The sequence below is a fragment of the Culex quinquefasciatus genome, chromosome 2 (genome assembly GCF_015732765.1).
Source record: "Culex quinquefasciatus strain JHB chromosome 2, VPISU_Cqui_1.0_pri_paternal, whole genome shotgun sequence".
NCBI lineage: Eukaryota > Metazoa > Arthropoda > Insecta > Diptera > Culicidae > Culex > Culex quinquefasciatus.
In genome coordinates this window covers 199,306,263-199,320,577 of record NC_051862.1, presented here as the reverse complement: position 1 = coordinate 199,320,577, position 14,315 = coordinate 199,306,263, and the positions used below count along the sequence as shown (strand labels likewise).

The 14,315-nt window shown below is 32.7% G+C and overlaps 1 protein-coding gene across 1 annotated transcript in view; it reads right to left on the bottom strand.

Annotated features, from left to right (window-relative positions):
- LOC6053417 (lachesin) overlaps nucleotides 1–14,315 on the bottom strand; it is a 304,414-nt gene that overhangs the window by 288,494 nt on the left and 1,605 nt on the right. The gene's annotated exons all lie outside the window — the stretch shown is intronic.

The window sequence follows — 14,315 nt, the reverse complement described above, 5'->3', positions numbered from 1 at the left end:
GATAAGAGGGAACCATCAACGTGCGATTCGTGATTCCAAAGGAACGGACACGGATCGTTAGGGAATTGGTCCCTCCCGTTTCTCTTCTCCAAACACTTCCTCCCCAGTAATCCTGACATGTTGTCTTCTTCGCCCCGCAAGACCCAAAGTTGTTTCGACGAAACAGCGATGATCGCTTGATTGCACCGGGCGATGAGTCGTGATTACGCGGACCTTTTGCGAGGAGCTTTTCCTCTATGGGAGCATGTGTGTGTGTGCACGAAAAGCGCTCAAAGTTGTAATTTTGTTTCCGCTCTGGCACTCTTGGTCCACCCGGGGGAAAAAAGAACAACTTTTCCGGTTGGCCAGACGTTTGTTGGTGGGTTTGTTATGGTGGGTTACAACGAGAAAAAAATAGCTCCGAAAATACAAGGGAAGGAGGCGTGTTTCCGGTCAGATAATGGAGTAAGGAAATGAAATTTAATTCAGTGGTCGGCCAGCAGGAGAGAGCTTATGGTCGAGATAAGTTAACTTTTTGGGGGGTTTAACCACCGAAAAACATGAGTACCAGTGAATCCACCCCGACCAACAGCGATGGGAGAATTTTGTTTGGAATTTGTAGATTTATGCTTAACATATTTGAAATTAAATTGAAAAAAAAAAATTATGTAAAATCTCATTTAAAAAAAAAATCCACTTAATTTTGAGCAGTTGAACGATGAAATTGGCAAAAGAATAAAGCAACTTTTCAATAAAATATCGTTTGGAATTTCTTTTAATGATATGTTTTGACTACAAGATTAATTTTATTTATTTAATTTTTAATGACTCCTTAATATTTGACATTTATTAAAACTCTCAAACTCTGATCCCGGGCAGACGGTAATAACAAAATTTCAATAACAAATACTGTTAAAATAACAGAAAATGTTATGGAATCTTCTTGAAATATCCATTTTTGCATAAGAGTTTAATAACAGTTTATGTTATCATAACAAAATTTGTTATTGGTCTGATATTGGTTAAAAGCCAAAACAACTTTGGAATAACATTTTTTGATATGGAAGATTACCTCCAACTGTTATTGGGATGATCGGATAAGTTGTTTAAAAAAGAAAAAAGAATAACAAAGATTTGTTCGAAATATAACCCAAAGTGTTATTAGTCTGTTATTACAATAACAATCCAATAACAAAAAAATCATAAAGGCGAATAACAAAACTTGTTATAAATAACATAAAATGTTTTTGACCTAGTATTTTCAAATATCAAAAAATGTTATTCCCACGTTATTTCCGTCTGCTCGGGATGAAAATAATTGGTGTTGCTTACCTCAGATAAACAGATTATCGCATTCAGTCGAACTGAATCAATTTAAAAAGAAGCATTTATAGTAACAATACTTTATCAAAATATTGACCAATTTTAAGCAATCACAATAAACCAACAAATCCGCACCATATAAACCCAGAAGCCACTAATATCCCACGCAAACATTGCCATATCGATTTGCGAGGATGTGTTTATACCAACGGTTTCAGTAAACAGAACACAAATCGCCGGGTGCTAATGCCACAAAAAACAATCATTAAGTTGCCCTCGGTGCATAATTAGGTCCCTGGCTGCACTCAATTTTATGAGCCAATCCGCCAACCAAAAAAGCCCCAAATCAATAAAACCGGAACAATTCCTGTGGCTTTCAACTCAAAGCAGCTCGAATTGCGACGAGTTGAAAAGTTCATAAAACTCAATTGATCTCGCCGAAGCCACTTGAAATTTGACCCACTTTCCTGGTGTCGAGGTTGTTCCTCCAGCAAAAGCGCCAATTCGATTGCAACTAATTATCAGCGGCTGACCGATCGAAGCAATTTGGAATTCGTGTTGGGAGGGGGAGGTGGTGAGCTTTTTCGGGGGGAAACCCACTTTAATGAGCAAAAAGCAGGCGAATTTCTACAGTAAAAAACTTTTGTTCCCGTTCTCGATGAGCTCATTATTGAAGTGGGGAAGTTAACCCGTTAGTCGACTGGAGGCAATTTATGTGGGATTTAGAGTTTTTTTTAATTTCGTAACAAATGTTGAGAATATTCTCAATAGTTTTTATTGGTATATTATTTCATTTGAACTTTTTGTTAAGAAAAAGAAAAACATGATAAAAACTAAGAATGATTCTTTGCTGTCTACTACAAATCATAAAAAGAAAAGGAAATGGATATTCGAGATATTTGTGTTTTCTTTTTTAGCAAATTACAACATCGCAATATCGCATTTTTTTTTTTTATTTATGATTTTTTTTTATAATTATTTCGATGAATCTTCATCGATTCCTTATGTCCAAATAATCAATTTTGCATAATACATTTTGCTCTAACAAGTCGCCATAGAAATTTGGCGGCTGTTTATAGAAAAGTGCTATGCTAATTTTCGAAAATATGTATATTTAGAAGGGATTTTCTGAACGATTTGGTTCGCAGATCTGGCAATGTTTTGTCATCTTATGATACCTTAAGTAATATTTATGTACTTTTTGAGGCTGTATCTTAACTGGACTAAGTTGGATCCATATCAAAACCGAGTTTGCTGCGCTCTAGAATTCCAAAGAATTATTACTTCAACAACAACTTTCAGTTAAGTAGTGAAGAATGCACCAATCACATTGGTGGAATAAATTAATTTAATATGTTATATTTTTAATATGTTTAAGTAGGCAAAAAGAGTCAACTTTTGAGTGATAGGGTATCACGGACGTTTTGTTTTTATTTTTTTGTCAAAATATGTTTTTTTTTCAGAAAATATTGATTTTTGGAAAATATAGAAAATTTACTCGAAAAAGCTTCAAAACTCATTTCTAGATGTAAAATTGAATTTGGAATCAAACAGAACTTTTGTAATTTTTGATGGAATGCAGCGTTTGAGACATTATTTGGTTAACATTTTCAGATTTTTTTAATTTTAAAGCAAGTATCTATCTTTGTCTATATCTGAATCAAAAAGTTTTTGAAAATCTTAAAAAAAATATATTTTTTGTTGGCCTAGCACAGTGGTCAAGATCGCAAAATCAAGTGGATTTTCCAAAAAATTATGAAGTTTTAGAGGTTTGGCGTCTTCAGAAGAGTTTTTATACATAGGAAAGGCAACTTAAGCTTCGTTCAAAATTAGGATGGTTCACGATTGAATATTTTTGAATTTTTTTCTCTACTTAAAGTTGCTGGGCATGCCAATCCTTGCAGCTTGTCGAAGACACAAAATTTATCTTAGATTATCTCGCAAACTATGCCTTTATCAACTAGTTTTGTCAATAGCATCAGAGCAAACCCTCAAAAATTGGCTTTCGAACGTAGCAGGGTTAAGTTTTAGAGAAAAGTGATATTGTAAGCATATTTAGGGCTCGTAAAAAAACAAAAAAACGTTTTTATTAATCAATTTTTGACTTCAGGGTCAAAAGTTACATTCATTTTAAGGTAAAAATGGTGCAATTATAAAACTCAAAAATCTCGTAAAAGCGCAGGCCACATGTTGAGCATCAGGTTACATTTGAAAGAGGAGATCTAGCATAGAGCGAGCAATTTTCCCGGGTTTGGAATTTCGCGATAAAAAAACTCCCGATCAAATAACAAGGGCGTCTGTGTGATGTGTCCCTACACCTTTTATAAATTTCCGTTGCTTTGGGGGAATGGCAAATTTCTTTTGGTATAAGAACTGGTATTTTTAACAACAAAATTTGCACAGAAAACATATGTACGTGGGTGTTCAGATGACTAAACATAAGTTCCGAACTGTATGATCAATACGATTCGAATACCTGTGAATTGGTGCAAGCTGCCGGCGGGTATGAGGATTATTTATTCATTCATTCATTCAACAAAATCCCGATCAACTAAATTAGATTCCTGATGTGTGATGGGTAATTGTTATTCAAAGATAACCACAAATTTTATTGAAATAAATTTCTTATACATAAACTTATTTTCTTCGATTGAAAATATTTTGTTTTTTTGATTCCTTTGATAATGTCAGAAAAATACGTAAAAAATAAACGACATAAAGAAAATTATACTTTGTGAAATTTCAATTTAAAATTAGTTAAGAATTTGATGTTATGTACAACTAACATTTTTCTAATTAACTATTATCTACATTTGAGTCTCTAATACCAATTGAGGCCATTCGAAACAGTGTGAATAGGGATAGGTTAATCAGTATACTAATTTTGTTGTTCTGTTTTTGTTTTATCCTAATCAAAAATATCATAACACTGAACAAACAATATGACTTCAACAGTTGTCCTTATTCGTTACATTTGTCTCAATTCAATTCCTGTTCCTTAGGAAGTTATCTATTTTAAATTTAAAAAATATAAGTAAATTTAATACCCAATCTATGCAAAATATTAAAAAAATAGATAGTAAATTTTTAAAAAGCTTGGCATTTTGCGGATCTGTACACATAAATTTGAAAAAAACCTTAATGAGCCAATTTTATTGCTTTAAAAGTTCTATCGATATCTAAGTATTCAACTATTTCACTATTTTGACAACCATATCAGAATTCCAAGACCAATCTATAATTTTTTAATGCGGTAAAAATACACGGATTCGTAAATTTCCGGTTTTCGATAAAACTTGAAAATTTTGTCCCAAGAAATCCCGGGATAGGCGCAATTTAGCACTACAAACGCTGAAGACATCGCAGAAGTATTTTTCTTTTTACAATTCAATAATATTACATCGAAACCAAAAATTTTACCGAAAATCGACATTATGACACTTTGGCTCAGTTCTTTGGGGTAGATTCAGGTTCAGCGGGCAAAACTTCAAAGAAAAATAATCAACTGAATAATTTTAAAAATTCTTAGGGCCAAACAATTCGATTTAAGCACAATAAAAATGTAAGTCATGATTACGAAAATTTACCATAATTTAAAATTTCAAGCCTAAGTTAAAAAAAATAAAAGCAAACAGTTTTTAAAAGTTATGCTGGTTTCGCAAATTTGCAAAATATCAATAAATTTAGGACTGTTTAATTAATTTTACCTGAAGGTTTACGTTATTTTTCCCGATCTAAAATAAATGATAAAGAATTTTATTTTAAATAATTTACAGACTGTACAAGTGTTATGGTTTTTTTTTTTTTTGTTAGTTTTTCAAAGTTTATGTCACCTCCTTCTCCTCTCCCCTTTTAAATCGGCCTTAAAAGTCATGGGACAGACCTTTTTTTAAAACTTTAAAATTTTAACAGAAATAAAAGTATGATCAACCAAAAAAAGGCATTCTACTACGTTGATTATCATGTTTGGACTGATTTTGTTCGTTCGAATATATTTCGATTTTTTTTTGTGAAATTTTAATGTACAGCACCGAAAAAAAAATCCAGAAAAAACATTTTTGTCAATTAGGCCGTTGCAAATATTTTTCAAAGTTTATGTCGCCCCCCCTTCAAAATTGGTCTGAAAAATCAGGGGGCAAAAAAATATTTTTCCAACAAACTTCAAAATTTTCATGAAAATAGAAGTCGAATCAACTGAAAACATTCTAAAATGCATTGTTCTGCATTGATAGTAATATTTAGAAAAAGTTTTGAATTTTTAGCACTGCAAAAAATTTATTTTTCGCAAAAAATAAAAATTTTGTCAATACTGGGATATTTTGGAAATAAATTATGGCAAAACAACTGGACAGGTGTATAATGCATTTTTAAACACTTTTTTCATTAAAATATTGAAACCACTGCTCGTAATTTCAATTTGTATACTTTTTTTATTTTTTTGACCCCCCTCGTCAGAGTCGAGGGACATAAACTTCAAAAAATATTTGCAACGGCCTAATTAAATATTTTCAAAATTAAAGATTGCATTCGGACTGGTGGAAAATGCATTTTAAAACACTTTTTTCATTCGAAACCATGCCCTGGAATTTCCTTTTTTTTTTGCCTCCCCTCCTATTTGACTTTGAGCAGATTAGAGGGACTTAAACTTTTAAAACATATTTGCAGCGGCCTTATTTGTTTAAGAAAAATGGTAGATTAATCCTGCAATAACAATGCCTGTTTTTGCCTAAAGTTACGTCCTGCTGCAAAATATTACATAATTATCCAAGTCATCTGGATAGCAAAGGCTTTTCAAAAATCTTATTTATATTGTGGAAATGAACAGGTTAAGTTTTAAGATTACAGTTTCAAAGACAATTATTTATAATTAAATAAACAATAAAAACTGTAAACATCGGGTCGCAACAGGGCTAATGACGGTCGTTTTTCCATTCCCCTACTCATTTCATTCCTCACAACTAGTGGGCCGGTCAATTGGAATGTGAAATGCGGCGGGAAAATATGCCATTATCGAGGCCGGGTCAACAATTGTTGCATGATGAAAGTTTATTTTACGAGGCTCGACTCGTTAACATCCCAACCGGTTGGGGGGGTCAATTTTTCACAAATTATTACCGAAAAATCGACCCCTTGGAAAATAAAAACTGCATTTCTCACCGGCTTAATGGCCCCTTCAAACTGAATTTATCCCTCCCCGGAGGTGGGTGGAAGCGGGGTGGGGGGCGGCTCGAGGGCCATTCACCATTTTCACACCGATAATTACGCAACTTTTGCGCCTCCCCGGAAAATTTGCCCCGAAGCCATAAAGCATCCCTTATTTTTGCCCGGCAGCAACAGCAGCGGTCTTAAAAACAGCTCAAGACACATCCCAAAACAACACGATCGCAAATATTTGGCCAAATCCTTCCTTCCAGCAAAGGCTGGGTGGGTTGGGCCACGACATTTAACCTTTTATTATCCTTTTCCGGAACCTTCTTCAGCGAGGTGTGTTTTTTTTTGGCTGCTGTCTTAAAGTTAGAGACAGTTTGGGAAAATATTTGTACAGGAAACGAGAACAAGCAGAAGAAGAGGTGACAATCGTGTGCCGTTTTACCCTCCCACCACTGGAAAAATTGTCCTCGGGAAAACAAGTGTTTTTCACGTAGGCCGAACCGACGTTTTTCCTGTCAGCAGGTGGAACCCGAAAATTTGCTGCTGCTGCCTTACCTTCTGGGAAGTGTTTGTGAAAGCTCTCTCCTCCGTTCCAAAAGAGAGAGATGTGTTACAGCCCATTTTTGGGACCAAGTATTTTTGTTTTGTCGAAACAAGTGTTGCTGCTGCTGCTTGTGCTAGGGCGTGGAAGTGGAAAAGGGCCCCCGAAGGCTGAGATTTTATTTTTGTTTAGTCTACAAAGTTGGGTACACTGAACTCATGTCTCAGTTTTTGGTACTAGGGGCTTTTTTCTGGTATAGAGATGAAATGGCTTGGCTAGTGAAAGTGAGTACGGTGTGGTACGAGTAAGCGTGTGTGTATTTTGAAGGGTTATTTATATTCATAAGAGTAGTCAAAGTTGTTCCTGGGAAGATAAAACACTTGTTCGAGCGTTGTTTATGGACTTTTGCCAAATTAGCTAGCACCCTCATTAGAAAAGGTTTCCGTTGATGTCGTGTAGAAGAATGTAACCTTTCTGTTTAATTTTTTTGTCTGAATAATGTTATCATGACTAGATGACTAAAATTAAAGAACTAAAAAAATACATAAATCTTTGAGTAACGGCTTTACTGTTGAGATTTTAAATATCCACCACAAACGTCCACAAAAATAGTGTGAAATTGAAATTGTTTTTTTTTTTGGATCGAGCTTAAAAATGGAGGAATTAATTATACCATCAAAATAAACAAGAATCTGGATTTTTATTCAAATCAGACAACCTTTTTCTTTTGACACCAGCCTAAAACTAAAGCAGTTTTCGTGAATTAGTGTATTAACTGGTAATAAAATTATCTCCATTTTTTGTTAACCTTGTTTTGGTGATCGGAAACTTGTTTTTATTATTTTTTTTTTGAAAAAATAGGTTTTCGGAGTGCCTTTTCAAACCCCTTATTTTATGTTTTTTTATTAGGCCGATGCAAATATTTAAAAAAGTTTTTGTCCCTCGGCCCTGCCCGAGGTCAAGGGGGGGGGGAAATAAAAAAAAATAAAAATTTGAATAACAAGCCATCATAGTATTCACATTTAAATGAAAAAAGTGTTTTAAAATGCATTTTACAGTAGTTCAGTTGTTTTGCAATCATTAGTTTTCAAAAAATCTAAGATCTGACAAAAACAAAAATTGTATCGAAAAAAAAGATTTTGCATCGAAAGTTTTCAAAAAATCTTAAGATTTTTTAATAAACCCAAACATGCTAAAAATGATTTTAAACGCAGGAGAATGTATTTTAATTTGATTTCAGCTGGTTGCACTTGAATTTTCATTGAAATTTTGAAGTTTATTGTAAAAATATTTTTTTTGCCCCCTGATTTTTCGGGCCAATTTTGAAGGGGGGGGGTGACAAAAACTTTTAAAAATATTTGTACCAGCCTTATGAAAATCGCAAGAATCAAGAATAACCTTTTAAAAGGTTTAAAATAATTTAAGTAACATTTTCAAGTGTTTGGCTAAAATTTTATAGTACCATATATTTTTTTTTTTTTAAGATAAGAGCAAAAAATGTCTCAACAGATTCATTTTTAAACAAGATTCAAAAATAAGCTGATTAAAGAAAAAAATTGTATTATTCATAATCAAATATTTTAGAAAAGAAAACTATTTTTCAAAAAATTCCAACTTGAAATGAATACAACTAGAAAACAATGTACTTTATTTTAAAATAATCAAAGTTATTTCCGATTGCACATTTGATTTCGCATCTAAAATGATTCTTGAAATTCCGTTTGACAATTTATTAGATCTTCAAAAATTACTGCTTTTTCAAAAATTCTAACTTAACTTTTTATGATTATCTGTAGTTCAAATATTAAAAGCGAGACTTTATTTTTTCGTAAACATTTTTTTCTGGAAACTTCCTAGTCATAACTTATAACTTTGCAGAAGACACCAATTTGATAAGAAAATATCTTCTCAATGTACATTTTTGTCAATTCTTGAGATTTAAGAAATTACGAATTACCTTTTTCATCGGTTTTAATAGTGAATAATCATGTTACATTTAGTTCATTCTCAGTACATAACAGAGTTTTGGAGTTCCTTTCAGCTGTGTATTAAATCTCAATCCATTTTGGAACGATTATTGCTTTTGACTAAGAGATTACCAAGAGTCAGAAAAAAATTAGAAAAGACTTACTGAAATTGAAAAAGAAAGAGGATAGAACAAATAGAAGGATAGAATTTAGAAAAACTTATTTTTGGTCATTTTCATTCTTCGCGAAGCCATATATCAGCAACAAAAGGTTGAAAAAAAACAATGTCCAGAAAAGTAAATTATAGAAAATTTTCTCAGCTTTTCGAATATTTTTTTTTTGAAAAATGGACAAAAAATGAAAACATTTTTAAAAATTTAAGAAAAATAAATTTTGTTGAATCACATACTTTTCAATTTAGAATTCATTTTAACTTTTAAAAATGCTTTTTTAAATAATTTTGTGCGCATTTTCGATACTAAAAACACTTTTATCCAAAAATCAAAACTTGGACAAAAAATAGTCCGTCATACCTAGGGCATGTGAATTTTTACGGCAAAAAATTTGAATTTTGTGGCATGCCAATTACAAAACATTGGAATTTCTCAGTATTTTAAAATTTGCTTAAAATGAATGCAAAAATGTGATATTTGAGAAGTAATGTAAAGAGGAAAGTTACTTTAAGAATTAGCAATAGTTTAAGATACAAAATATTACCCCCACACAAAGCATTCTGTGCAATTATTGTAAGAGTTCAATTTTGTGAATTTTACAAAATTTTCAACAACCTGATTCATGATTCAGCTATCCAAATTCTAATGAAACCTTAGAAATTGAAAAATCAAAATAATTTGCTAAAAACTCTGCAAACAAAACCAACTTTGAACCACCAAAAGTAGAATCAGTAAAATAAGCAAAATAAAATTTGGACTGTTTTCGTTTTAGCAAAAAAGATATATAATTATTTAGAAGAAGTTTAGGCAATGTTCCTTATAAAACAGATTTTTGTAATATTTGTTATTGATAGTATCAGAATTAATAAATATTGAAAATGACAAACAATTTTTATATCTATTTTTATTTTATTTTGAAACTTATTGAATAAAAAACATGTTTTCTATCTATTTAAATTATTTTGATTTTTCATCACGTTCTATTAACTTTTTTCACCATTTTTTTTGCTAAATTTTACATTGGTTTTAATTGATATAGAAAATAGCTAAAACTGCTTTGCGTTTAATTTCATGAAATTTAACATTTTATTATTCGTAGCATGCTGTTATCAAAGCGCAGTATATTTACAAAAGATATTCTAAATTTCTTTAAAGCTTCAAAAATGAGATCTTACTGATTCCAACTGACTTCAAAATGCTTGTCTTGTGGGTTGTTCCAATTCAAAAATCAAAATTAAATAAATACACTGAAGAGAAATTTTTCAAGTGATCAATCGAATTTCGTGGCATTTAGCGGTAGTGACCAGATTTAACGAAACCGTGAAAAATCATTAGCCCTAATCATACCCTAACTTTTTTTAAATAGTCTTAATTGTAACATACAACTTTGCCGAAGACAAAAAATCGATCAGAAAATTCCTTATCGAGATAATTGCTTTTCCTGGGTGCTGAGTAGTGGTTCGCAAAACGGCCTCAATTTTGAACTGTCAAAGTGGAACCAATTTACTGTTCGCCAAAAGTGGAGAGTATTGTCAACGATCATTAATTTTATTTTTTTTGTGCTAGAATGAAAAATGTATGGCTTTTGAAGACCTGGAGTTGATGTCAAGAAACCTTAATAAAGTTGAAGGCGAGATCGTATTTTTTATAATTATGAATGAAAGTTGTTTATGGAGTCGATGCGGCTGTATCCATGCAGAAGCTGTTTTTATTGTTTGATTCCGTTTGAAAACCTGGTTTAGTGAAAATCTACCCCGCTTGTTGGATCAGCTTCGCTAGAATTAGCGATGATTTTTTGCTGGACCAGGAAGAGCTGCGGGATTCCAAAATCAGCCAGGGAATTTATCTGCGACTTCGCAGAATGCCACTCTCGCCGCAGTTCTTCGGCACCCGTAAAAAAGAAAAATCTCTTCTAACCGATCGAAACACGACAATTTTCCAGTAAAAAATGTCAAAAACTATTCAAAATAAAAATAAAACATTGTACTACTTATAATAAAACAGCTTATTTACCAGTAAGAAAAAAGTCATGCTTGTGCTTCAACAGACTCCTACTTTGTGTAAACAAAGTGGGATCATTCGAAAATCACGTTACGCATTCTCTCTATTCATCACCCAGCTCTTTTCTATGGTCAGTCTCCAAATTTGTGTAGCAACTTGCATGAAGAAACTAATGATGCAAAATCTGAAAAAAAAAATCAGGATTTGTTTTGAGAAATTCATAAGAACTGCTCAAATGTAATATTTGAAAACAACAAGTCATAAAATACCGATCCAGGACTCATTTTACAGAGAATAAGATGATACACGTTGGTTTAAGTATATCACATACATGCAAAAGGTAACAATTGTAGTTGTAGAAATTGCCTGAATCTGTCTCATTATGAAGTAAAATCAAACCGGGTAAATTCAATAACAAAAACAAAAAATAAATTTATAAAAACAAAAAAAAGAAGTAAAGTTTTTCATAGTTTTTCGATACTCCAAATGGCCTACTAAAGAAGGAAAATTTAGAAAAAAGGTAATAAATGTGGGCAGTAGAGGGTTCATCGATTTTTTTTCACAAACGCTCTTCTCAAATTGTACTCTTATACACAAACATTGCTGTTATGTTAAGTTTAACATGTTAACAAAGCTTCATTGATATCAGAGAAGGTCAGGTACAACAAGTTCTCTATCTGGCACGGAATTGATCATGGATATATGATTGTTTTCTTTTTCGATAACAATTCACTGGATATTTATTTTTAAAAAGACACGACTAGAGGGTGACGATTCTCGAGATTTTCAATTTCCCGGGAATCGAGAGTTGAACTTGGCAATTTCCCGGGAATTCCCGGGACCCGGGAGTTTTTTTTACTACGCCAACAGTGTCAAAAAATTAAAATGAAAAGTAATAAATTTGTTTCTTTTAAATGAATTCAGTTACTGTTAATTCATACTAATTCTATGAAACGTTAATTTAAACAGCCTCATTGTTTTGAGGAACTCGAGGAACTATATAAAACTTTTGATTTTTTTTTCTGAATCTGCAAAAACAAAATCGTTTCTTGAGTTTTTTAAGACTCAATATTGTAGTTTAAAATATTTACGAATCTTAGTTCGCACTGAGTGATTGTGAAACTTGTTATTAGATTTTTGTATAAAAATAACTAATATAGCTTATATATAATTTCCCACTATCGGGAATTTTGCAATATGATAAACAACGACTCAAAACAACAATTTATTTTTTTTTTATTTTTTTGTTCAACATTAAATAGAGTTGAAAAAGAATCGCGCGATTGAAAAGTTTTTTTTTTTTGGTTTGCTTTGTTTCGGGCGCGTTTTTGGGGGGAATTGGGACGACTGCGGAAAGAGGAAGAGTTCCGAATGTTCGAGAGGTTTCATCGGTGTGTGTGCGCCGCAGAGGCACACAAAGTGGAGCGAAAACAGAATCGTCGTCAGTTGAAAAAGAATCGCGCGATTAAAATGTTCTTTTTTCGGTTTGCTTTTTTTTTTTTGCGCTGACATATAGGATAGACCATTAGCGCGCGTTTTTGCATTTTTTTTGTTTTATTCGATTGTGAGTAGCGAGACCTCGCGGTTACTCTGCAACGTGTTTTCCGAGCCTTTTATTTGATATTTTATTTTTCATAAGTCCTTCTTTTATCATCGTTGATTGGAAGGCACGCCACCGGTTTAGTTCCTTTAAGTTATTGTTTTAATTTCATTACAATCGGTTACGTGGTGTCCTGTTTTCTCTTTGTTGATAATCGTGGATCGTAGTAATTTATTCCAACTGGCAGTTCTATTATTAACTCATCAAACTATCGATTTTAAGAAGAGTAAGGCGTTTTTTATTCACTATTTTTGAAATTTGCACGCGTTATCTAAATTGTACAATTAGTAAAAATATACTGATAAGTCCAGCCCATAGCACTGCTGCTCGGTTGGCACGCGTTCGATTAAAAAAACTTTCTCAATAATCAATAATTTATCTTTCCGCAGCCGGCTGCCTAAGATTTAAAAATTTCAACCGATAAACAAAATGCTCATGGTCACATCACTGCCACTCGTGAATCCTGACCTCATACCCATCTACTAACCCCCTCAAAACTCATGTGATACTTTGTCGGAGAAGCAGTCGATTGGGCGGTCTCTATCACTCAAGTATCGGACTAACATTCCTATCCACTTCCCCGTGACTCTACCACTGGTCGTGGCCGGCGCCGGTATTGATCAGCATGATAGGGGCCTTTGAGAAGTTGCGAAGCGAGGAAAGATAGCACCCACTCATCTTCCACGGCTCGTGGATGTATCTTCTGGAGGTCCTGGTCAATAACGGAGTAGCAACTGCGGGTGGGCACCTATGCTATGCTTATGCTTAATTTTTTAGTTCAACATTAAATATTCATTGAAAAAATATTTACAGTTATCAGGAAAACCCAAATGTTCACAAAAAAAAAACTAGATTGGATTGCTTTGCTCTAGAGAAGATATGGAAATTAACTTAACTTGAAAAAGCTTTTCCCTTTTACAAATAATTCGAAAAAATAATATTTGAAAATAAAACATTTGATTTCATACTTGGGGTGTAACTGCTAAATAATTTTTAAGGTAAATTTTTGGGTCCACCTTTTTTTGGCTTCTCTAAATTATAGTTATTGGAATTTTCGACAAGTTAAAATTTACACTTTCTGAATAAGAAGATTAGAGAAACATTGGTTTATTCGAACTTGAACATCAAACATTGGACATTCAATGTTCTAAACAATTTTGAATTTTTAATATGTTTTTTTTTCTGATTACACAGAAAAAAATCAATTCTCGTAATCGTGAATTAAGTTCACGAATGTGAGAACCACGAAGGAATTTATTCATGAGTATGGTGCATTTGCACTATAAACGTGCATATATTCCTTCGTGGTTCTCGAATTCGTGAATTTTATTCACGATTTCGAGAATTGATTTTTTTCCGTGTAGTTTACATAATTTTGCTTCGATATTTATAAGTTTAAATTTCCCGGGAGTCTCGACCGAATTTCCCGGGAATCGAGAGGTCCAAAAATGATCAATTTCCCGGGAAATTTTTCCCGGGAATTCCCGCTCGTCACCCTCTAGACACGACATAACACAAAAAAATAAAAAATAAAAAAAATATTCCGTAAATAATCCTCTTTCATGCTTTTTGGGTTACGT